The sequence below is a fragment of the Petaurus breviceps genome, unplaced genomic scaffold, assembly GCF_028583685.1.
Source record: "Petaurus breviceps papuanus isolate PSGF00001 unplaced genomic scaffold, PetGlider_PUasm1.0 90734, whole genome shotgun sequence".
Classification (NCBI taxonomy): Eukaryota; Metazoa; Chordata; class Mammalia; order Diprotodontia; family Petauridae; genus Petaurus; species Petaurus breviceps.
The window spans coordinates 13,434,346-13,461,297 of NW_027187327.1; the positions used below are offsets into that span (position 1 = coordinate 13,434,346).

Consider the following 26,952-nt stretch of genomic DNA (forward strand, 5'->3'; position numbering starts at 1 on the left):
GAGAGAGAGAGAGAGAGAGAGAGAGAGAGAGAGAGAGAGATGTAGCTTGAGCAAGGCATGGACATAGTTGAATAGCCACCTTTTACATTCTGCACATTCCTTTTTTTGATGGAAATTGAAACATGAATTGATTGATGATTACATCATGTGTTGGGTTCAGCTGGACTTTTCAATTCACTAATCCCACAGGTTTTAGTTATGTGAATACCAGGTCTACCTCATGATATAATCACGTCAATCCATTTTTTAAAAAATCCAGGTAGAGAGGTTCATGACTATCCCTATTAAACTGCATCTAATCTGAAATAAGTCCATCTTGTTGAGATCTTTTTGGATCCAATATATCACCTTGTGTATTATCAACCCTTCTGGCTCTGTGTGATATACAATTGTGAAAATATTAACTATCTCATACTTCGGAAAGAGCTATTTCTTATTGTAGGATAGTTAAATGTACCTTTTTTTTTGTCTTGGGAGAGAGCCAACTACTTTGATAATGGGAACAACAACTGTATTTTTTTTTTAAACAATCGGGGTGAATGTAAATATAGACATGAGTGTATATAAAAGAAAATCTTCCAATTACAAAGAGTGGCATTCCAAATGCCTGTCTATAAGGAGCTGTTTAAAACTCAGAATACGCTTTTTCTTATAGAAATAATGAAAAAACATTGATTGGCTTTTTAGATTAGTCTTCAAATACTTGTTTAACATAGCTAAAAAAATACAATATTTCAGCATCTTGTTATTTTTTAGGGGAAAAATACATTATGATTTTGAACTTAAAATATCAGGGGGCCAGGACAATATCACAGAATGAGAACTAGACTAACAATCAGTACAGTGTCTTTTCAACTCCACCACTTTGGTGGAGTCTTTGAGCAAATCATTTTTGCTTCTCCAAGTTTCAGTGTTCTCATATGTAAAATGAAGGACTAAGACAAAGGGCTCTTAATTTGGGGTCCATGAACATGTTTTTTTTTAACACTATATTTCAATATAACTCATTTCCTTCATTATATCCTGTTACCATGAATTATTTTTCCTACTTTTCCCAGTGCTCCCAACCATGGCTGGTTACCTGAAGAAAGAGTGGGAGTCTCTTATTGCTGTGTAGTAAGAAGCCAACAACACACACACACACACACACACACACACACAATCTTCCACAATAACACTAGTGGTGGGGAGGAACTATAAGGATCAGTTTTTAAGTCAAAATATTAACTGTATTGATATTCTAGTGATAAATGAAACAGGAAGACAATAGAAAATGGAAACTTGAAGGAAGTTGAGGCAGCTAGGTGATGCAGTAGATAGAGTGCTGAGCTTGGAGTCAGGAAGATCTAAGTTCAAATCTAGCCTCAGATACTAGGTGCGTCACCCAGGACAAATCACTTAACTGTCACCTGCCTCCATTTCCTCAATCGTAAGAGAGGGATAAAAACAGCATTGGCCTCGCAAGGTCGCTGTGAACATTGAATGAGATAATATATGTAAAGTGCTTAGTACAGTACCCAGCACATAGCAGGTCCTTAACAAATGCTTATTCCTTTCCCTCCCACTTGTTATCTCACTGGTACTTCTTGGAGAAGCAAACAAAGGAGCTGTCAGAATCAGCTTTATAGTGTGCCCAAATGTCATTTTATGAAACATTAGCTCATCTTGCAGTGTTCACAATGAGTAGAAGCAAAAAGACCAAGATGCAGATAACTGCATTTTACTTGGAAACATCTGGGTAGACTTTATAGATGTAAAAATATTTTCTGAAGAACTTTAGAACTTTGCCTCACCTAGTCAAAATATACTTTGATCATGACTCATATGACTGTAGGTCTAGCTAGACAGAACTTTAGTGGTCATCTGGTCCAGTGGTCACCAAATTCTTAAAATTCATGTACCCTAATTAGTAAAATATTTTTCATCACAGCCCAAATATGTGAGTATTTATTTATTTTAAAATGATATATATATCTTGTACTGACAATTAAAGTTATTATAAATTATATTATAAACTTATTAATAAAACAAAATGTTTTATGTGACACATTTTATTCTAAATTACAATTATTTTAAATAAATTATAAATAATTATATTGATGAATCTTTAAATAAATTATGCAGCTATCACTACAAAGTAAAGGGGAGAGAATTAAAAATGGGCAAGGGAAAGGAATCCAGAGGAAAATTTACATGTAAACATGGGAATATCATGCATTAATTTTCTGCCATACTTTATATAACACATACACATCAGCAGCATCTTAGCATGGTGATGTTTATAGATAAATAAGGGGGGGAAATTTATTAAGTACCTACTGTGTGCTTTGTCACATTATGCTTAAGTTTTTAAAAAGTCCATCTAGCTGCTAAAAAGGCAAATAGGTGGTGCAGTGGAGAGAGCACTAGGCTTGGAATTAGAAAGACTCATCTTCCTGAATTCAAATACAACCTCAGATACTTATTATCTGTGTGACTCTGGGCAAGGCACTTAACCCTTTCTGCCTCAGTTCCTCATCTGTAATATAAGCTGGAGAAGAAAATGGTAAACCAGTCCAGTATCTCTGCCAAAACCCCTCAGAAAAACCCCAAAATGGGGTCACAAAGAATCAGATATAACTGAAACAACTCAACAACAACAAAGCTGCTGAAAGTTATTTAATCAACATTCTGGGCCTGTGTCTATCTTTCTGTATCATTCATTTCTGTTTGCTAATTTCCTTTATCTTTTATGAGAAAAAAGTTCTTACACTTATAGCACAGACTCTCTAGTACCCAAGCATTTGACCCACAGGATATTCGGGAGAAACAACTTAAAAAATGAAAAAAGAATAATCTTGACATTAGCAACTATCATTTCAAACTGACAGAAGTTAACTAGTGAAATAAAGAAGTTTTGATATTATCGACAGTTGTCTCAGGCACCTATTAGTGAAAGCATGGTTTTTCTCTTTTCATATAGAACCATAATTTCTTTGCATTTATGATGAAGTGACTTTTCATGTATTACACTTGAATTGTCACTCTGGGGAATTCGATTGCCATTTCTATACCATATCGAAATATGCACATGCACATGTATTTTGGTATACACACATATATACATGCATATACATATATACATATGTAAATATAGACACACAACAACCCTGGCAGGTAAGTGTCATTATTATTCCCATTTTATAGTTGAGGAAACTGAGTCAGACAGAGTAAATGACTTGCCCAGGATCACACAGCTAGTAAATATCTGAGGAAAAGGATTTGAATTCAGGCTTTCCTGATTCCAGGTCCAGTGCTATATCCATTGTGCCACCTAAAGAGACAACAGATATTCATACAAGTTAAGTGACATTTCTAGGATCACATTTCTAATGTCTGAAACAGGATTCAAATTTTGTTCTTACTGACTCCAAATACACTATTTTTGATATAACCTATGATGGGGAAAAAAAAAGCAAAAGTTGCTAAAAGTAAAAAAAAAAAAAAAAACAACAAAAAACCACCCTAGAAATTATTTCCAGAACACAAAGAAAAGCTGAACATTCCCAGCTATTTCCCAGTTCATCCTGATTTTATTGGAGGTGAAACCTCAGTTTAGATGTGTTGTTTCTGGGCCAAAGTCATTCTTAGGGCCATAAAATCCCCATTGTGGGGTTGTGAAAATATTACAGGAAAAAGAATAACAGTATTTTTGTTTCTAGAAACATTTTATTTCTGAGGATCAAATGTAATCCTAGATCATTAGTCATTTTAAGAGGGCTTGAGTTGATCAGTGAATGAAATTCTTGGGCCAAACAGCATCAAATGCTTTGCATGGGTTGAAATAAATGTTTTAAAAACAAGGCAATAAAAATACACATTTAGAATGACTCCTTGTCCAAACCAAGTGTTTTAGGAAGCTGGTTATGAGATGTACTCTATGACTGTTTTATTTCTTCAGAGAAACTTGAAAGAAAGGGAGAAATATCTGATAAATATTGTTTAAATGATTTACAAAACTTGTTGGGAAATCAAGTATTTTTTATTTTATAAAACTCATTTATTTGATATCTGCAAATACTGCTGAATAATTCTTTGGTCCTTTCTCCTCTACAACGTTATTCCAGGAAGATAATGATTATTTGGTGAGAAGCAAGAGTCAAGATAAATGAGTCAGTGGCAGATTAGTTGCCTAGTAAAGTTAGGAAGACCTGAGTTTGAATCCTGCATCTCACATTTATTATCTGTGTGACTGTGTGGAAGTTATTTCCATCAATCAAAACATAAACATTTGTTAAGCATCTACTATGTGTCAAGTAAAGTGTTAATCTCTCTCAGTCTCATCTGAAAATTAATATTAATAATAATACCTACTTCATAGGGTTATTTGAGGATCAAATGAGATAACATTAAAAGTACTTTGTAAACTTATATAAATATTGGCTATTTTTAACAATAATTATTATTTTGATCTTGCCAGGAAGATTTCTATACTTAGAGAAAAGTCTGGAAGAAAAATTCATTAATTCAGGAATATAGAAGAAATGACTGCTAATATTTACAACTTCAGTTGGATAAAATTGGTTTTCTAACATTATAAACCAATGTCAGCCATGATTGGATTTTCTCCACTGAATTAAAAAAAAAAAACTTACCAAAACTTCCACATTAATCCTCATTCCATTTTCCATCTTGACATATGAATACATGCAAGAATAGATAAGGATAGAATTCAAGATTTTTTCATATAGAACAAGTCAAATTTCAATAATGATAAAGAGAAGGGACTAGATTTGTGATTTCATTGAAACTCCTTCCAGAGAACTCCTGGATGAGAAAACTCACTCTATCAATAGAGGTTGATATGTTCTTGCAATTTGTAGTCTTAGGGAGTTGGCTAGGGCACTCAGATGCATTTCACTCGTCCAGGGTCACACAGCCAATATGTATTAGGCAGCACTTGCACTTACATTTTCCTGGTTCTGAGGTCTATCCTTTCCCTTTACTCTCTTATCCACTGTTGCCTAGAACACAAAATGAATGTTTAAATATAAAGGAAGCTCATTATAATATAGAGCTCAGAGTACATTCTACAGTTGCTTAAATATACATCATAATCTCTTAGTTAATTTTTTGAGAAAACTGTTAGGTGCCAGGATGAGGACTCAACAATGGGGTTAACTTTAATTCTTACTTTGTCCTCATTCCTTTTATATAATCATTGACAAAGTCCAGTAATTTCTTATAGTCAACACACTAGTAAAAGAACGGGCTTTATTATAATCTACCTAGACTCTTACAATTTCCCAACAGTGTGATGCCACCCTCTGTTTCCAGCCTTATAGTTCATATCACTCGCTCTAGTCTATATTCCAACTAAACTGGGCTTTCCTTTGCCCCTTGAATATTCCGTGAGCCTTTATACATAGAAATCTTTGCTCACATGCTCTCTATGCTTGTAATACTTACTCTCCCTAGCCTTGCTCAAATCTCATCCACCCTTTAAAGATCAACTCAAATGCCACTTTTTTCTATGAAGCTTGCTCTGGTCTCTTGAGCCTCTCTAGAGGGCCATCTCTCTGTGTCCTTATCCACATCTGTCCACTGGACCCAGATGGCTCTGGAGGAGAAAGTGAGGCTGGTGACTGCACAGTCCTGCCTCACTTAAATCTAATTCACTTGGAATTAAAAATAATTAAAAATAAAAAATAATTCACAGTCTCATCTTCCTGATGTCTTGGTTTTTCTTCAAGAACAAAGGGCAACCAACAAACAACCCTCTCTATAAGCCTCACATAGCACTTCATTGTTTTACTTTAAGATGTATTTTTCATGTAATATTGTTTACTATATAGTCTATCACAATTACTTCTATTTCTGTATTATCACTATCTTCTCTATAAACTCTATCACATCAGGGATTATGTCTTGTCTAAACTTTCTATCTTGCCCCCTCCCTATTACTTAGCACATCACTGTGCACACAGTAGATGTTAATAAATATTTGTTGAATGAATGAATCAAGAATATTGATAAGCAACTTCTGATAACTGCTAAATTAATCCATCCTTCAATCTTTTTAGTTAGGGGGAGAAAGAAAAAGGGCAAAATTGACCAAGCAATCAACCAATTAGCAACCACTCATTAAAGAAGTATTTATTAAGCACCTATTTTGTCCCAGGAACTGTGCGAGAGCTGGAGATACAAGTACACATCTTGGAAAATCTTTACTCACTCTTATTCTAATGGGGGAGATAACCATTTCATTATATCTTTTATGTGTATATAAACACACACATCTATATGGCACAAAGTTCATAAATACAAATACATACTAAATCATTGGATACAAAGTAATTTAGGAGGGAAGGTACTAGCAGTTAGGGGTATCAGGAAAGGCTTTATATATTTGGTACCTGAACTGTATTTTATAAGGAGAGAGGCACACTATGGGATGGAGGCACATCATTCTTGGGATAATAAGCAGGTTGCACCCTCTTCTTAACCCCCCTCAAGAAATTACCTTATCAGAAGGACCTAAGTTCAAATCCAGCCTCAGACACTAAACACAAAAACTAGCCGTGTGACCTTGGGCAAGTCACTTAACCCCAAATTGCCCTCCAAAAAAACAAACAAAAAAATTTACCTTAAAATTTAGTTTAGTTTTTAGTACTTTCTGAGAAAGAACAATAAGCCAAATATGCTTGAATATCTTAGTTATATTTGTAACAAAATCTGTATAGTTATAACTGCAATTTGTAGGTAATTGTTCATTTGACTTAACTGAGCAAATCAAAAGAAATAAAACCTGATTCTAGCCCTCAAGAAATTTACAACATTATTAGAGATTACACTTGCACATGAAATAGAAGAAATAAATGTTAAATTTTGTGGTACATATTATAACATGCTAAAGGAGGCATAAAATATAGACTTTTGCTTTGGCTGATGATTTAATTCAGATTCCATACAGGAGGAAGAGCCTGAAAAATGGCAGGTGGTTTTTATATAGGCCAAAAGGAGAAGTAAAGGGCTTTATAGTTACTCCTGTTTAATCTTGCCTTGCTAGGATCAGACTATCATTTTAACCTGGAAGAATTTTTCTCTGTCCTGATACTGTTTTCTGGCATATTACTTTTCCCTCCCAGATTTGTTACATCTCTAACTTTGATAAACTTGGGCTGGCATCAATCTATTGATCAATGATCTTTAGGTATGCTTATATAACCAGTTCCAAGGTTGGTTGTACAACCATCCAGCCTACTTTTCTTCTCTCTTTTCAACAAGGATATTGTAAGACTCTGTCAAATTTTTTCTAATATCTTTATATTTTCTAATATCTTTATTATTATTTCTCTAGCACTTCACTGCTTAACTAATCTAGAAATCGCCAAAAAAGAAAATGAGCTTATTCTGGAATGGCTTGTTTTTTACTGAGCCTTTTCTGGACTCCAAAACTTGTGACTTCCCTTCCTAGGGGTTCACAAATCAGAATTTAATAATCCACTTTATAATTATGATTTTTTTGGTTCCCCCCCACATTATTTCCTCATTTTATTTAGAAGTCTAGGCCTATCTGTTCCACAAACACACAAAAGATAAATCAAACACTCAGATGCTAGCAGTTGGTCTTCAAACATCATATCCAATGATGCCACCTTTGCCTATCTATGCTCTTGTCAACATGCAGTGAACACCAAACTGTTTAGCACAGCTTCCTTAATTGTGAATCTATGGTTTGTGGAATTCACTGTGTTCATTTTTTATATAACCAGAGTTATCAACAATCTAATTCAGTTCTATTCCAATACTCCAATGTGACATCAGTGTGATACTGGAGTCTTAAAGATTATGCTAGTGGGGTCTAAATTCAAGTCCAAGCTAATCTCAATCTCTCTTAATTCTAGTGTCTTTTCTCTTGATTGTTTCCATTTTCCCCCCTTTCTATAGCTTGTTTCTATAATAGTTATCTGCATGTTGTCTCTCTTTACACTGTGAGGTTCTAGAGGGCTGGTACTGTCTTTCCTCCAAATAACAGAACTTAATATAATGAAAAACTGGTCAAATGTTGAATGTCCACTTTGGTCTTTCTAGGGCAGGCAGTGTGAAAACTTTTTAAAGAAATTAGCAGATGAAATACATACTTAGTAATCAGAATAATTCACTTAAAAATTATAATTGGTATGTCATTTCCATTCTATCCAAAACGGACCAATGTGAGGTAAACATATAATTTATATTCCATGAGATTCATGCATAGTTAAATAAATGAACACTTTTGCATTTTTTATTTTAGTTGTAATTTATTTAGAGGTCTTTATTTGATTAGTTCTCAATATCACAATGTTCAAGCATCCTTTTTCCACACCATAAATAAAAAGCTATTATTCAATTTCTAATTTTACTTAAAATTATTAGATTGTTTATATACATAATATACACATATAATAAAGGAAACATACATATGTACTTGTCATGTGTGAATATGTTATGCATATATGTATAAACATAAATACACACCTATGAATACATACATATATGTGCACACACATACATATTCAGGTATAGCTCTGACTGTCATTTAAGAAACTTCAGTAGCTTTGTATTGACTACAGGCTAAAATATACATTAGCTTGGCATGTTTGAGAAGCTTCTACAATCTGGTCCTAACTTGCCAGATATATTTTACATTACTTGAATGTGGCATAGTGGAAAGAAAGCTAGATTTTAAGTCAGAAGACTTGAGTTTATTCTCTCTTTACTGCTTAATGTCTGTCAACAAGCTTCTCTGTGCCTCAGTTTCCTCATTTGTAAAATGAGAGTACTGGGCTTGATGGCTTTTATAGTCCATTCCAGGTCTAGATCTATGGTCCTATGTGTTTATGATCATGCATTCAAAGTTCCAATTACACTGTTAATTCTTCCTCAAATTCAATATATTCAAGATAAATTCTTTAAAATTCAATATGATAGGTATTCTACATACAATATTGAGTAAGAGATGATACTCAACTGAAGGCTTTACTTATACTTACCTGTATGTATGTGTATACACACATACATACCTATCTATGTTTGTATATGTATATGTGTATAGACATAAACATACAATCTCTTATCTCCTCCTGTCCTCTCCACCAATCACTTTGAGGAGAACCTTACCTCCTTAAGGACTTTTATCCTTGAATCTCTAGCACCAAGCATTATCCCTACATAGTAGGTATTTGACAAATGTTTGTTGAACTGAATTCCTATGAATTTTGAAATGGAAGCCAATAACCTTCTAAAAGTACAGAAAGATAAGTCCATACCATAATATCTATTGCAAAAAATTATGTTGTGATGAAAAAGACTTTATAAATTTCAAAGTTCTTTGAAAATGAGTAACTTTTATTAGTAAGTATATCATCTAGAATAGGTTTATTTAATTAAAATCTTCTGTCTTAAGCAGATTATTGGATGATCTTGGCTGATAGTATGAAATCAGACCTTTAAACAGACTTTTTTTTTTAAAGCAATCGGGGTTAAGTAACTTGCTCAAGGTTACACAGCCAGTTATTTCCGGGTGTGGTGCTAAGTGTCTGCACCCGGATTTGATCCCCAGGTCATCCTGACACTGGAGCCGGTGCTGTTACTCGCTGAGCCACCTGGCCACCCCTAAGCAATTGGGGTTAAGTAACTTGCTCAAGGTTATATGGCCAGGTGTTAGACTTTTAAAAAATAAAATACCTTTAATATATTTTTTTTGCATGTTGATAATGTGAACACGCTTTTATTAGTTATGGAATCAAAACAAAATACTCAAGATAAGGCAAAAATATTCTTATTCAAGCAGTTAGTTTTCTGTAAAACAATCTTCTACAACAGGCCTTTCCTGACCCCTCTAGCTACTGGTGCCTTTGCTTCTAAGGTGACCTTTTATCTATTTTATTTGTATCTATATATACATAAATTTAGAGAAGGAAGTGACCTTAGATGTCATTGAATATGATTTCCTCTTTCACAAAAGAAAAAAAAACTGCAGTTTCGATAGGTGAAAGGATTTGTACAAGTCTCACAGCTAATAAGTGCTGGGAGGAGGAATCAACCTTAGGTTGGCTCGTCTCCAAATCCAGAACTCTCTTGACTGAACTGATTCTCATGTTGTCACCCAATAATGATGGAAACTGCTTGAAAACAAGGATCATTTTTGATTTTTCTCTCTATTCCCAGTTCTTAGCACAGTGCTTGGGTCAAAGTAAAAACTTCATCAATGCTTTTTTGATTACCCGATTGTGATTAGTTTTCATTGTTAATGAAAACAACTAGGGGGTGCCAATGATAGAATTCTGAACCTGGAGTCAGAAAGACCTGAATTTAAATCCTACTCAGACACTTACTAGTTGTGTGATCCTGCCAAGTCATTTAACATTGCCCAGACTATTTCCTGTTCTGTGAAATGAGTATAATAATAGCCCCAATCTCCCAGAGTTGTCCTGAGAATAAAATAAAATAATATTTGTAAAGCACTTCACAAACTTAAAGATATAAACATACGTCTTTATATATAGTTTTATATTTATTTACATTTATATTTTATTTACATATCTATATTTTACACATATAGATGTCTTTACATTTTCTCTATTTTCTATCTCTTTATAGAGAGTACTATACATAAATGCTAACTATTAGGAGCACAAACGCTTATGTGTTGCTGTATTACACAATAAAATTTTTTATTTGACAAAATTGGTTGGACAATTGTCTCCATGAATGTAAAAACCAAGGAAAGATCAAATTAATTAATAATTTCCCCTCAAAGATAACTTAAGTATCATACATATATGCTAATTAACTTGGAATGTGGGTGTCTTCATGTTTATGAATATGAATAAGCATAGATAATTACTACCTATAGTTTTAAGTATTGTTCTTTTGACAAGCCAGGAACATACAAAAATGACATTTCAAAATTTCTACTGGTGTAGATTACTATAGAAAGCTAATGTCTATTCTGTACTTGTCTTTTTTTATGAGCATTTATAATAGTCAGATTCCCCCTTAGTGCTTAATTATTCTCTAGTAGTAATTTAGAGATGCAGTGAGGCATTAACTCTTTCAAGTAATTGTGGTACCATATAACTAGTGGTAAATTGGTAAACTTAAACAAAAAACTTTTAGGGTGGAGGTATATGCACAATGCATTTTTATGTTTAATCTGTATTATTAAAATTTACTTAATCACTTTCTAAAGGCTAAACAATCAATGAAACAATAAATCCAGCTCTGATTTGTACATTTTTTGCTATTTCTGAGGTGCAAATCCTCACACTGCAAATTTAACAATTGACTCTCATTTCTCTTGCTTACAATACACACACACACACACACACACACACACACACATTTATAATTTGCTTTTTGGAGGTCAATTGGGGTTAAGTGATTTGCCCAAGGTCACACGGCTAGTTTTTGTGTTGAGTGTCTGAGGCCTCATTTGAACTCAGGTCCTCTTGACTCCAGGGCTGGCGCTCTATTCACTGCGCCACCTAGCCACCCTACCCTTGCTTACAATATAATAAAAATAATGCTAGCTCACATTTATGTATTACTCAAAAATTTATAAAACACAGTTCTACAACCCTGAAACAGGCATTATAAGTATTATTAGCTAACTTTCTAGTTGACCAAACTGAGTCTTAGGAAGATTAATTGATTTTTGCTCATAGTCATACAGCTGATAAGCATCAGAGTCAAGGCTCAAACTTAGATCTTTTACTTATGAGACCATTCTGCTTTCCACTATCACCCAAGGAAACTACATCAGAGATGGACTAAATGATCAACTATAGAAGTCTGAAAAAATTAATTAATCCCCCCTCCCTCCCTCCACTTACTGTTAAAAAAGTGATTTAGTAAGGAGAAAAATTAGGAACAGATAATTCATTGCTAATCTTTCTATTGTCAGATTCTGATTATAACTATAGTAATATTATTATAGACATTAAAGTGAAGATAAATGATCCAATACAAATTATATATTCAAAGGGGAAAAACACTAGCAATTTCTGTGTTAGTCTGAAGCTATTTAAAAGATTCAATTCAATCCAGTACCTCCCAATCTTTTAAACCCACAGAGATAATATTCTTGACTTTCTGACTCATAATTTATGGTCAAACACATAGTGGTGCTTTTGTTATAATAGTAATAAGAAGTATAGCAAATAGGTAGAAAAATTAATTATAAAAATAATGTTATTTCTCAAACTTTTTAATAATCATTCATGTCAATAAAAATAAAATTGCACTTTGAGATACATTTTTAACATGACCGTAATTTTCATGCACACCATTTCCAGTTTCTGCTGCATCATTTAACTAAAATTCCAAAGTAAATTATCTAAACTCTTCAATACACTAACAACCTGTCAAGCAGTTATTGTAAAATCAATTTATGTCTGTACTATGTGACTCATTTTTGTAGAAAGTTTTATGATTTACATTCTTTTCTTTGTGTTAAATCGTTCACAAAGCTCAGTTTTTAGGACAGTAGTAATGATGCATATGAAATTTTTCTTGTAACAACATTTTTTTTCTACTTCAATGCATTATTGGGAAAGGCTTTGAACCCATCAGCATTCTGACAAGATAAATCATTTTATAAGTAAAGGAAGAAAATCTGTCAAGCCTCTTTTTTATGTATTCACAAAAATTGGAAAAAAAATTTGGGCAGATAATTACATTGAAAAATTTCTACCTACATCATTCCTGAGTTTTCTAAAAAGATGACAGAATCCTACAGGTAAAGAATATTATCTTTCCAGATTTTAGCTCATTTTGTCTAATATATAAAATATTTGGAGAAACATGCTAAAAAGAATACATAAATATTGCCTTGATATCCATAATTATGGATAATACATATATAATATATATTTGTATATACATATACATACATATATATACATATATATGTATATATATATAGATATATATAACTTTAATTTCCTTAAAGTGCAATGGAAAGGCACATGATGGGCAAGAATAGGCGATATCATATTATCCGGGAAGAAATGAGCAGAAGTTCTATAAGGAATATCATCAGAGAAATGTATGACCAGGAAATGAGGTGGGCCCACCACATACGGAAAGTGAAAGATTCCTATGGAGACAGACTGTAAGGTTCATTGTTATCCACATAATGTTAAGAAACATAGAGCAAGGATATGCTTGCATATTAGATAATCACCCTCTGAAGGATATATAGGAGGAAATGGACAAGACACACTCAGAATGAAAAAGTGTGGATGGGTTGCAATCTATACCCTTGGAGGCATTTCACACATTGACAGATTATACTGATCCCAAGTGCTGAAGTTTCCTTCCTCTGCCTATCCCACTTTATCTCCATGTTACCTAATAGCAGTTGATTCTCACTTCTCTTATTTATTAGGATGAAGGCTCAAGGGACAAAGACCGCCAAAACACAGGTGTAAGAACAAAGGATGATAGAGAGTGTAAATATATATGAATATTATATGTGTGCAATACATATACAACATGGTATGACACATTTAAAATACGGTATATATTCATATATGTTGTTGTTCAGTCATTTCAGTTGTGTCTGACTTTTGTGATTTCATTTGGAGTTTTCTTGGTAGATACTGGAGTAGTTTTCCTTTTCCTTCTCTAACTCATTTTACAGATGAGGAAACTGAGGCAAATAAGGGTTAAGTGGCTTGCCCAAGCTCATATAGCTAGTAAAGTAGTCTGAAACCATATTTGAAGTCATGGAGATGAGTCTTCCTGACTCTAGGACCTGCATTGTATCTTTTATGACACCTAGACGCTCATAGATTCATATATATATACACATACATATCCATACATACACATCTATACCTCAATCTTCATACTGAGTTCATCACCTCGCTACCTGAAGGTAGGGAGCAAAGACAGCTTTTTAGAATCCAGGCATACCTTCACACAATGATCATCAGAATAGAATTTGAGTGGACAACTCGACACATTAGCAATAGAAGATCTGAACAGCCTGGTCAGAACTATCCATAATTCACAATGAAATTTCCTAAACCCATGAACACTGGGGATCTCCTTTTGCTGTCACTAAGTAGTGTGGTACTAACTCAGTGCTTTAAGTTGATATTCTTAGGGAGAAAAGAAGCAAGAAAAAGACATGAGGTTCAGACAAGGAAGTAATGGTATAAATCCTACACCATTAAAAAGGCTGTCCACCTCTGTGCAAAACTCAGGCAGTCGGTTGTTCTGTGATTTAGAATGTAGAATATTGAAGCTAGAGAAGTCTGAGATTATCTAATAGAGGGGTTTACCATCTTTTTCTGTATTATGTACCCATTCATTATTCTGGCAGTCAATGAACCTTTTCTTAGAATAATGTTTTTAAATGCATAAAATAAATATATAGAATAATGAAGGAAATCAGAAACAGTTATCCCTTTCACCTAACAGGGGTTAGGGGCACAGCATCCACATGATCTGGAAAATCTGCACAGAATTTTTTGGCCCACCCTTCATATAAGAGAAGCATGAAATATTATGGTATTAAAAGATAAAACACATTTATATAACATATAGTATGTGTATATGCTATATATTATATATATGATACTATACATATATTTTATGCATTTCTGGGTTTCTAAAGTTTTTTTCTGTCATGTTTGCTGGCCTTTGTGTGTCATCTGTGGCTTCCACAACCCCTCCCCAAATTCCCGTTTAATTTTTTATGCCAACCCACAGTATTTCAAAATTACGATGGGGAAAGTCATAATGTGGAGAGAATAACTGCATATGGAAATAAAGATTGTTTTTTAAATTCAAGATCATGTACTCTCTGAAACCAATTTGTAGATTTCTTGTAGGCTTCTGGATCTCATGATAAGAATGCTTGATTTAGCTGAAGTCCATTATTTAATAGTTGATGAAAATGAGGCCCAGAGGACCCAAATGTACAAAAATATTTATAGCAACTCTTTTTGTGGTGGCAAAGAATTTGAAATTGAGAGGATGTCCATCAAATGGAGAATGGCTGAACAAGGTGGGGTAAATGCATGCAATGGAATACTACTGTGCTATAAGAAATGATAAGCAGATGGACTTCCCCAAAACCTGGAAAAACTTATATGAACTTAGGCTGAGTGAAATAAGCAGAAGCAGAACATTATACACGGTAACAGTCCCATTTTGCTAGACTGACTTTGATAGATAGCTCTTCTCAGCAATGCAAGGATCTAAGACAACTCCAAAAGACTCACAATGGAAAATGCCATCCACATCCAGAGAAAGAACTCTGGATTCTGAATGCAGATGGAAGCAGACTACTTGCTCTCCGTTTCTTTCATTGTTTTGTTTTGTTTCTTCTTTCTCATGGTTCCTCTCATTAGTTCCAATTCTTCTTTACATCATGACTAATCTGAAAATATGTTTAATATGAATATATAAGTAGAGCCTAGATTGCTCATGGTCTTGGGCGGGGGGGCGAGAAGGAGGTGGAGAAAAATTTGAAACTAGATATCTTATGGAAGTGAATGATGAAAACTAAAAATAAATTAATTATAAAAAAAATAAAAGAAAATGAGGCCCAGAGAGGGGAAGGGGCTTATTTGCGTTCTTAAAATCATACAAGTAGTAAAAAGTAGAGTGGGGTTTGGACCAAGGTCTTATGAGCAAAAGTCTAATGATCTTTTCAACATGTTATTTTGCCCTTTGTGTGTCTTTAATGTCCCTTTTAACTTGTTTCACTACATAACAGGTGTGTGTGTGTGTGTGTGTGTGTGTTGGGGCTTAGGGCACTGTATCATTTGTCATGGCCTTACCATGGAGAAGATGGGTCTTTGTTTTAGGTCATCTTAACTTCTGGAGCTCTTTTGCTTTTGTTCTAAGGCCCACATTTCCTCCCTAAACAAATTCTACCCCATGTCTGATCTCCTGTTTCTTCTCACTCCTCATTCACATTAAATGCCCCACATGAAATAAGATCGCTAATTATGGGTCTGGTTTACTTCATCTTTCAAGGGATGATTCTAAAACTGCATCAAGGTAGGTTAAATCTACTACAATACATTCTAATAGCTAGTTTTCCAAATACTGACTGGTTCAGAAGCAATGATTTTATCTTTCCTTAATAATAGGCCCATACAAATGAAATTTTTAAAAAATACTATAATACCGGAGTTTAAGACTAACATTGTTGACTCTTCATTTGACGTAAAATAGGCTCCCCAAATTTCTGCTCTTAGGGATAACAAGTGCTCTATATTTGCTGCTACACATCAGGTGGTGAGGGAGAAGGTTGAAACATTCCTGTTTGTTGCCTATTATTAGCAATGGAATCTAATTCAGCATTTACTTCCATGAGACTACATTTTCCATCTTGTTAACACTTCTCAACCTGTTCCCAAACACAAATGCAAGAATTGAGGTTAAATGATTTTCTGCCTGCCACCCCATAAGCCAATGGCAGCCGTAGAAATATTCAGTCTCTCATAGTTCCCTTAACTCTGTCACCTCCCAATTACAGAAAGGTGCAGTCTATAGATAGGTTACTACTTATCACTACTGTTAACTTTCCCTTTTGTAAACCACATATCTGCAAGTGACAGTATTAATTGGTTAGGTCTTCACTGCTTCCTTTACACCTGTGAAGATAATGGAACTTTCTTCTAAAAAGAAGTATGAAAACAATAAAATGAAATGATGTTTCGCCACAATATTTTTTATATCAAGACATTACCAGGCATTCCCATCATTTCATTTTCAAGATGTTATTTATCATGAGGCTTATAAATTTTCAAGATGTGTCAGTGTTAAGTTGTAGCTCATAAATTGTAGCTAATGACAGTTTAAATGAGCAGTTCCTTTCATACAGTAATCTCAGAGTGAATTACAAATGCCAGGTTAGAGTAGGGAAATGCATTCTAAGAGTTCATTTTCCCAAAGAACATCATATTGTCTCTCTTCGAGGTCCAATCTGTCAATTACTTCTTCACTGGGGCACTAAGTAGCATTTGATTTAATGTGCCCCTAAAAAGTATTCCTCTTTCTATGGACTGAAGGAAAACACTATAGATGAAAAAAATTGGCATGGCTTTCAAAACATTTTTCTTTCTTGTTTTCTTTTCTTTCTACCTAGATAATAAATAGTACTGACTATTCAACATCTGTTTCCGTAAGTATTTTTTTTATTTAGTTGTAAATTGCTAAGCTCATTTAAAAGTATTACTCTTTCTTTCTTCTCCAGAGATTTCTTTCACTGTCCTTCTCCTTCTCTGGCTTCACAAATTTATAATAATTCTTCATTTATGAGGAATCTAATCTCTATCCTCTACCCAACTGTCCAATATCTTTATCAACTTTACTTAGCAGATCCATAACTTTATAATTCTGTCACCACACAAATTTAAATTGAAACATAAATTTTAGGCATTTAAATTAAAACATAAATTAGTCCTATCTGTACCATTGGGAGATGTTCTTGATGGTCAGTTACCTCCTTTTCTGTTACTTTCTAGTATGCTATGACACAAATCATGTCTTGTTCAATTTTGAAACTCTCTTTGATCTTTTCTCCAATGTCAATATCCTTGAGAATTCATTTACAAGCATTCCTATTTTAAAGTCTCTTAGGGGTTATCTAGTAACCTAAATATATAACAGACATATACCAAATGCCTATGAGAGAGGTCATTCTCCATTTCTGTATTTTAATAGCATGTCAGAAAACTTTTTAAAAAGTTTAGATTTTTTATTAATATAAATATCTTTTTAATAAAATAAGTAATCATGGCCATGGGAACATTAGACTAATGAATGCCATTGGAATATTGACGAATTATTCTAAACAAAAACCACTTAAAATGTATTTTTAAATTTACTCAATAGAATATATATTACATATATCATAAGATACACATAATGTATAACACATCTTTTGTTCATATCCTATTTTGCTCTATAATTTTTATTCTTTCAAGTCAGAACTGTGATTTCATTAGTGAAGAGGAAACTCACTGTACCAATTCAGGTAGGCACTTTCTCTGTTACTCAGAGACTATTAGAGAGTTCTAGTTAAGGGATGGTGACCAGAGGTTAATTGAATTATCCAGGGTCACACAACCATCATGTGTCAGAGGTGGTTCTAGAGCCAAAATCTTTCTGATTCTGAAACCAGTTATCTATTCATTACAACACAGTGCCTCTTTGTATGAACTATATGTATATGTATATCTATATGTATATTTTTTCCTCTAAACCAGAAATGTCAGATTTTGGGTCATCAAAGATATTTACTGAGTAGCTAACACCATGTAAAGTATTGCATTTGTTCTTTGGGCTAAGATAAATGAAAAATTTAATTCCTGAAATAGGAAATTCCTTTTGAGGAAAATTTGTGTGTTTAAAAGTAGAACTCAATGACAAAAAGCCACCTGAGAATACATATCACTTCATAATAAAGTAGCCAAATGGTCTGTGATAGGCATGAATCAGCACTGGACTATATTTGTGGTCTCTCTGCATGTGTCTCCCTAAAGGAACATATTCCTTCTTGAATATAAAATTTTTGCAAAAAAGTCCAATAACAGATCGTGTCATTTATTCAGTACTGGAGAAACAGTGTGCTACCAGGAATGAAATTCTAGAGTTAGGGAAAATCCTGAGTTTTAATTTCACCTCTGGTTTTAGTTATGTGACCATGAGCAAAGCCAGTTAATCTCTTGGAGCCTCAAGTGAGTCTCTAAGACTTGAAATGATAGGAAGTTAAATCTCAATCTTTACAGTAAGGATTTTTGACCAGGATAGTAACATTTTTGGATTCCTGAGATATCTTCTTGGTTCTTTCAGCAGTTGAGAAAGCAGAGGAACACATTAGTCAGTGAATAAATGTGTGGATTATTAGAACAGTTTAACATATTTCTTAATAAAGTGGAAAATTACCCATGGAATGCCAATAGAAACGTAAATATATGTCTTAAAATATAAAAAATATATATTTTATTTTTTTAACTTTTATTTTAAAAACTTTGATTTTCAGATTCTTTCCCTTCTTACCTCCTTACCCACTCTCATGGGGAACACAAGCAATTCAATATAGGTTGCACATATGTAGTTATGCAAAACATTCCCATAGTAGTTATATTGTGAAAGACTATTTCCCTCCATCCAAACCTGTCTCCCACTTATTCTATTCTTTGACCCTGTCCCTTTTCCAAAGTGTTCGATTCTAACTACACTCTCCCCCAATCTGCCCTCCCTTCTATCCTCCTCCCTCTTATCTCCTTCCCACCTACTTTCCTGTAGGGTAAGATACCCAATTGAGTATGTATGCTATTCCCTCCTAAAACCAAATCCAATCAGAGTAAGATTGACCCATTCCCCTTCCCCTGCTCTTCCTCTCCATTGTAACAGTTTTCTCTTGCTTCTTTTATATGAGATAATTTACCCTATTCTATCTCTCTCTCTTTCTTCTAACATATTACTCTCTCACCTATTAATTTTATTTTTTAGATATCATTCCTTCATATTCAACTCATTCTGTGCCCTCTGACTACGTATACATGTACACACATATACACACTCATATATATATATATATATTTATACATACACATATATGCATGTATGTACACACACACACACACACACACACACACATATATATATATATATATATATATTCCCTTCAACTATCCTAATACTGAGAAAAAGTTTCATGATTTACAATTATTGTTTTTCCATGTAGGAATGTAAATAGTTCAACTTTAATAAGTTCCTTATGATTTCTTTTTTCCTGTTTATCTTCTCACACTTCTCTTGCTTCTTGTATTTGAAAGTCAAAATTTCTGTTCAGCTTTGTTTTTTTCATCAAGAATTCTTGAAAGTCCTCTATTTCATTGAATGACCATATTTCCCCCTGAAGCATTATACTTAGTTTTGCTGAGTAGGTGATTCTTGGTTTTAATCCTAGCTCCTTTGACCTCTGTAATGTCACATTCCAAGCCTTTCTATCCTTTAGGGTAGAAGCTCCTGGATCTTGTGTTATCCTAATGGTGTTTCCACATACTCAAATTGTGTCTTCCTGACAGCTTGTAACATTTTCTACTTGACCTGGGAACTCTGGAATTTGGCTCTGATATTCTTAAGAGTTTTTTTTTGGGGGGGGGGGGATCTTTTTCAAGAGGCAATTGGTGATTTTTTTTTATTTCTATTTTGCCCTCTTGATCTAGAATATCAGGGAAATTTTCCTTGAGAATTTCTTGAAGGATGACTTCTAGGTTCTTTTTTTTGATCATGGCTTTCAGGTAGTCCAATAATTTTTAAAATATCTCTCCTGGATCAATTTTCCAAGTCAATGGTTTTTCTAACAAGATGTTTCACATTGCCTTCTATTTTTTCATTTGTTTGGATCTGTTGTATAGTATTTTGTTTTCTCATAAAGTCATTAGCTTCCATTTGCTCCAATATAATTTTGAAGGAATTATTCTCTTCAGTGAGTTTTTGAAATTCCTTTTTCCTCTGACTGATTCTGCTTTTTAAGGTGTTCTTCTCCTCATTGGATTTTTGGACTTCTTTGGCCATTTGAAGTACTCTATTTTTTAAGGTGTTATTTTCTTCAGTCAGGCTGTTGACCTGCTTTTCATGATTTTCTTGCATAACTCTCATTTCTCTTCCCAATTTTTCCTCCATTTTTCTTCCTGATTTTCAAAATCCTTCTTAAGCTCCTCCATGGTCTGCAACCAGTTAATATTTTTGTTGGAAGCTTCTGATGCAGGATTTTTGACTTTGTTGTCTTCTTCTGTTTCCATGTATTGATCCTCTTTTCCCCAAAAAAGGATTCTATAGTCTGATTGCACTTCTTCTGTTTGTTCATCTTGCTAGCCAATTACTTGACTTTTGAGTTCTTTGCTACAGTAGAATTCTGTTTCCATAGTGGAGAGTGCCATGTCCCAAATTGTTGAGGCTTTCCCAGTTGTCATCAGAGATATTGTCAGAGGTCTGAGGCAGGTGCCCTCTCTACAGCCACCATGAGCTCTGGCATACTGGTGTTCCTCACCTCAGGACCACCACCCAAGACAGCAACCCAGATCCAAGCAGGTCAAAGCAAGAGAGATAACCCTATGAATGGTTGCTTGGTCCCCCTATGATCTGCAGGTCAGGAACTCTGAAGGCAGCCATGCAGTAGCAGCTGCAGCCACTGCACCTCCATCACTTCTTGCCTTGCAGGCAAGGGCTGGACCACACTCTTCTATCACTCAGTTCCAACAGAGTTCCCCACTGAACTTTTCCTTTCTCTTTGGCGTTTATGGGTTGAGAAATCTGGAAACCACCACAACTGCCCAGGTATTCCTGATTTCTGGTCTGGCACTCTAAAGTAGCACCATGTCTTCTTGTCATTCAGGGGGAAATTAAAGCAAATTTGGTTAAGTGTGGTTGAATAGACCTTGAAGTGGTATAACATTCAGATCTAGTTTTGAGAATCATGCAAAAGTTCTGGTTTTCATCTAAAAAGTCAATCATCTAGTGATCAGCAAATCATTAAATAAGAAAGGATATCATTAAAACAATAAGGCAGCCACTAAAACTTTGTTTTACTTGCAAACAATTCCAGGTAATCATAGTTACTTCTTCTGCCACTAGTTAACTTTTATAAAGTGCTTTAAAGTTTGCAATGAACTTTAAATATATCAACTTATTTGATCCTGACAACAACTCTGTGACTTAGGTACTATTATCCCTATTTTGAAGATTAAGAATCTGAGTTTTAGAAAGACTGTTACCTGCTCAGGGTCATAACTAGTAAGCGTTTGAGGTAGTATTTGTATTCAGGTCTTCCAAACCTCAAGTCCAGTATGCAATCTACTTTACCACCTAGCTGCCATTATTTAATCTTCTACACCACCTTCTATTACTTCTAAAAATTATAAATTGATTGTATTATTTTTCAAAACATGGCAGAACTTTTAAAAAATTTAGTCATTGCATATACATCATTCATCTATTGATTTCAATTTTAAAATCTCATTGATAAAGAATATCTCTTAGAATAAGCCTTTCTAAGAGCTCTGGCCAGGAGAACCACAACTGATCCTCTCCTAGAAACAGAAAAACAATCAAATATCATCAATTCCACATAATGCCTTCTTTTGGTTTGTTGTAGTTTAAGTGTTTTTCCGTCATGTCCAACTCTTCACGATCCCATTTGGGTTTCTTGGAAAAGATATTGGAATGGTTTGACCTTTACTTCTCATTTTACAGATGAGGAAACTGAGGTAAGCAGAGTTAAGTGATTTGCCCAGGTTTTCCTGATTTCTGGTCTGGCACTCTAAAGTAGCACCATGTCTTCTTGTCATTCAGGGGGAAATTAAAGCAAATTTGGTTAAGTTTGGTTGAATAGACCTTGAAGTAGTATAACATTCAGATCTAGTTTTGAGAATCATGCAAAAGTTCTGGTTTTCATCTAAACCATATAAATTCTTTAATTTCAGATGATCTGGCAATCTTGTAACAAATAGTTTCCCTACAGGATTTTTAGCATGTTCACCATAAGGTCTGGCCAAATATAATAGCTAAATTTATAGTAGCATTTCAACCCTTTTGAATTTCATTCTCAGGAAACACTGGCTATGAAAAACATATTTAATATTTTCAAATATTTTTTAAAATTGAACTTTGGTCCCTAAACAGTTTTTATAGATGATTTCCATATGTATATTTAAAAAACTCGAATCTGTCCAGAATCTACATTTTAAAGGCAGGAAGAAGTTTTTTTTTTTTTTTAATGTATACGCTTTTGTATGGTAACCAAGCAGAGAGAAATGCAGAATATTTTGGAAAGAATAGGAACCCTTGCTTACATTTGAATGTTTTTAGAGATTCAGGGTATTCACATGGCATAGACAGTAGAGAACAAGAATAGTAACGAATATGATTTATCAGCTATTCTAATTATTCCCCAGGGCTGAAAAGCTGAAAAGCCTCACTTAGCTACCATACTAAGCCACAAGTGATCATAAATAGAGTGCTGGGACCTCAGCTCAAAATCTACTCCTAACACTTACTGGGTATGAGACCCTGGGCAAGTCGCTTTAGCCTCATTTCCTCATCTGTGAAATGAAGGGTTGGACTCACAATGGTCTTGAAGACCCCTTCTAGCTCTAAATCTATGATCCTATAAAATAAAACAAAGTATTTGATGGAAATTTTAAAACATTTCCCTTTCTGTTTGAAACATAGCTATTTGCCATAGCATTTCAAGAACATATTTTATTCTTTGCAAAAAGGAATTTTTAAAATTTCCTCATCTGTTCAACAAGCAAGTCCTTTTTATCAACCTATTTTCCCTTTAATGGGTGTCCTGATAATCTAGCAATATACCCATACCTGTGTGTACATATATCTTGAATCTACTCCACACTGACAGAACCTCATACTTGGATCTAAATTTTTAATTTGGTTGGAGCAGCTCTCTGTGAAATCTGAACACTTGTTTACCTTGAGACAAAGTTTGCATGTTTATTGAAGACTGACCCAAATCTCTTTAAAAAACATTGGTGTAACACCACCTGTAATAATTTTGTCTACAAATTTAACCAGTGCAAATTAATTGCCACAACAAGGAGACTGAAAGAGCTCAGAAAGGGCCCTAGTTAGAGAACATATGACTTACTTGCCAAACAGCTCTTAAAAATGGGTTAATATTCTAAGTTTCATGAAAAAGGATAATAAACAGTTGTGAGAAATGTTATATCATACAATAAAGAATGATCAATTAAAAAGAAGTTTGGTTAGACACCAATAAAGCAAAGTCATCCCACGGGCAATTAAGAATGTAAATGGGAGAATTATTATTTTTTATTTTTGCTTTTTGGAGAGTGGTTGGGGTTAAGTGACTTGCCCAAGGTCATAGGGCTAGTTTTTGTGTTGTGTCTGAGGCCAGATTTGAACTCAGGTCCTCCTGACTCCAGGACTGGTGCTCTATTTACTGTGCCACCTAGCCACCCCAATGGGAGAATTATTAAACCAAATAAAAATGGAAAATATTTGCGGAAAAATCCCAACCAAACAAAAATGTAAACAAAACACTGGCCTGGAAAGCACTCAGCATCATCAAAGTAGACCACTACAGAAGAATGGCTTAAGGGATCTGTCTAATAAATAGAGCAAAGACATAACAAGGAATTCTGGTGCTCGAAGGTAAAGCCCAAAGAATCTGGAGAGATTGGGTGTTCAGTCCTGGCAAGGGATCAGGGGAGTGCTGAATGGCTCACCAGGTTAAGGGAAGATCTCAGGATGCCCCCTCCAGGGTCTTCCAGCCTTCATCATCAGTACCTACAGGTAGCTTACAGCTGAGCCATTCATGGTTAGAAGCAGTTCCAACAGGAGACAAGCCTCTTCCCCAGTGTTTGATTTGTGCATTCCATAGCACAGCCCACAATCTTCAACCTCCCAAGGAAGCAGGGAGTGGGGAAATCATAATAGCAATTTCTCTTGACTTTGGAATGCAGTAGAAACAAGGGGAGAGGTGTCAAAGTGGGGGACAATGGCTATGACTGGTTGGCTAGTGATGCAAGGTGCTTTTGAGATTGGGGCAGCTAGGAGGCTGGAGTACCTGAGGCACTTTGTCCTTTCATCTCCCCAGTTCCAGACTCCCTTGAGTCCCACCCCCACTCCTTAAGATGATAGCTCCCTTTGTTGAACCCTCTTGAGAGGTTCCAATAATGAGAAGACTTAAAAATTGTTCTGTAAATCTTCACTTCAACCTTCCTTGGATATTGGAATTATGCAGCTGAAAAGACTGGTTTTTGTAGCAGAAGCCAGTGCTTTCTTTGCCTAGGGCTTGCTGGGAGCTAAGGCAAAAGGTGCCTTATAGTCATAATGTTTTGGGTTTTTTTTTTGCAATTTAACTACCATCTTGCAAACAGTCACTAAGTAAATAAACTATCCACACTCAAGCAGAAGCTTTAGGGAAGTTACCTCCAATGAATTATTTATTTTAGTAGGGGTTTATGAGGCCTTTTATCTCAAAAAAAAAATTGCTGAGAGATCTCTGTGTAAATAGGAATGAATTTGGAATGGGGTATTGGAAAAGAGGAGATAGAGAAAAAATGCCTTCAAGGTATTCAAAGCAAAAGTTAGGGCCAAGCAGAGGGAAGGCCCTGATCACATTAAATAAAGTGTTTGGTAGGCAAAATATGAATAGCGGTCTGGCTGTAGTTAAATCTCATGGCAGTACATATATTGTCTGTGGCTCAGGTGAAGCAGGGACCTCTTAATCTCTACATCTGGGAGAAAATTCCAGTTTTTTCCTTCCCCAGTTCCAATGGGCCCAGCAGGAAATGAGATGTATTAGATATGACTTTAGAAAATTTTTGAACATTATACTATTGATTCAATAATTGGGATTATTAGCTTTACTTATATATTATATAGTCTGGGATCATTCAAAAATTAAAAGGCAAAGGAAAGGTCAGAACCACAGTATTTGATTAGAATAGTATTTTTATAGATGCAAAGAGAGGATTTTTATGCCAGCTCAAAAATTCTATCAGGACTAGGAGGAAATATAGAATTTTGCATTTAAACACTAATTTAAAAAAAATTGATCCATTACAAATGTTTCAATGTCCACCCTCCCCAAACCATATAATGGCATATAATAATAGTTATTAGCTAGAATTTATTTATAATATTATACATTCATATTAATCTTTCTATAGAAAGACTATTTATGTCTTTATTATATTATTATATTATATGAAGACTATTTGCAAAAGCATTGCTAACTCAGAACACATCTGCCTTTTGAAAGCCAAAAGCAATACTTTTTAAATAGATGTAACAGAGATCCTCCTCCCCCACAAAAAGTTAGTGTCAGAAAGAAAAGACTAAAATATTCCATTTGCACTTTTATCATTCAGTTTCATATTTGCATAGCCTAAATAAACATCAAAATTATGGATGGTTTTCTGAATTACTTTGTTAAATTTTCAGGAATTCAAGCATTAAATCAAGAATCCCAAGACCCTTGGCCAGAATTTAACAAATTATCCCTCTATGAGATATATATCAAAATATAATTTATGAATCTCTTGGAACGATTGTTTTCAATAACTAATGTGCTCTGTTTAGAACAGTTCTGTGTCCCACCTCCCCTCCCACCTAGCTACTGGTTTTACAGACCAAACAACTTTGAGAGCAAAAACATTGAAAGGCCTCCAACAGGCCATTTTAAATGCCTTATCTTGGTACAAGGAGACTGTGGGATTATGAAGGCTATATCAATGGAGTATAAACAGCCAGGTCCTACAAAGCTAGAAAGGCTTCAAGTACAGTCTGAGAATAGAATGTATATCTGTCATCCTAAATCCAGGAGGAGAGAGGCTCAACAGAAGTTAGCCAATAGGTGATGAATATTTTGGGGGGGGGCTGGGGCACAAAAAACATTTCCTATGGCATGGAGAAATTGTGACCTGGATTAATGAAGGCAATAACCAAACTAATAAGGTCACAGGTTATTCTTTTTTTTTTTTTTAAAGCAATCAGGGTTAAGTAACTTGCTCAAGGTTACAAGGCCAGGTGTTTCTGGGTGGGTGCTAAGTTTCTGAGCCCGGGATTCGATCTCTAGGTCTTCTCAAGACTGGAGCTGGTGCTCTTACTCGTTGTGCTACCTGGCCGCCCCAGTCACAGGTTATTCTATCACAGATCTAGAGCTGGCCATCTATTCTAATCCCCTCATTTTACAAATTAGGAAACAGATGATAAGAAAGTTAAGTGACTTATTCAGAACCTTGTTGCTCAGTCATTTCAGTTTTGTCTGACTCTTCATGACCCCATTTTGGGTTTTCTTGACAAAAATACTAGAGTGGCTTGTCATTTACTTCTCCAGCTCATTTTACAGATAATGAAACTGAGGCAAACAGAATGAAGTGACTTGCCCAGGGTCACACAGCT

At 34.6% G+C, this 26,952-nt stretch overlaps 1 protein-coding gene and 1 long non-coding RNA gene across 2 annotated transcripts in view; both read right to left on the reverse strand.

The window, feature by feature from the left end:
• Positions 1-26,952, reverse strand: part of KCNQ5 (potassium voltage-gated channel subfamily Q member 5) — a 702,120-nt gene that overhangs the window by 579,421 nt on the left and 95,747 nt on the right. The gene's annotated exons all lie outside the window — the stretch shown is intronic.
• On the reverse strand, positions 4,827-10,519 carry LOC138145333 (uncharacterized). The gene is made up of 2 exons (XR_011164191.1): positions 10,359-10,519; positions 4,827-5,003 (listed from the first exon to the last, which is right to left on the reverse strand). It is a non-coding gene; the product is annotated as an uncharacterized lncRNA (long non-coding RNA).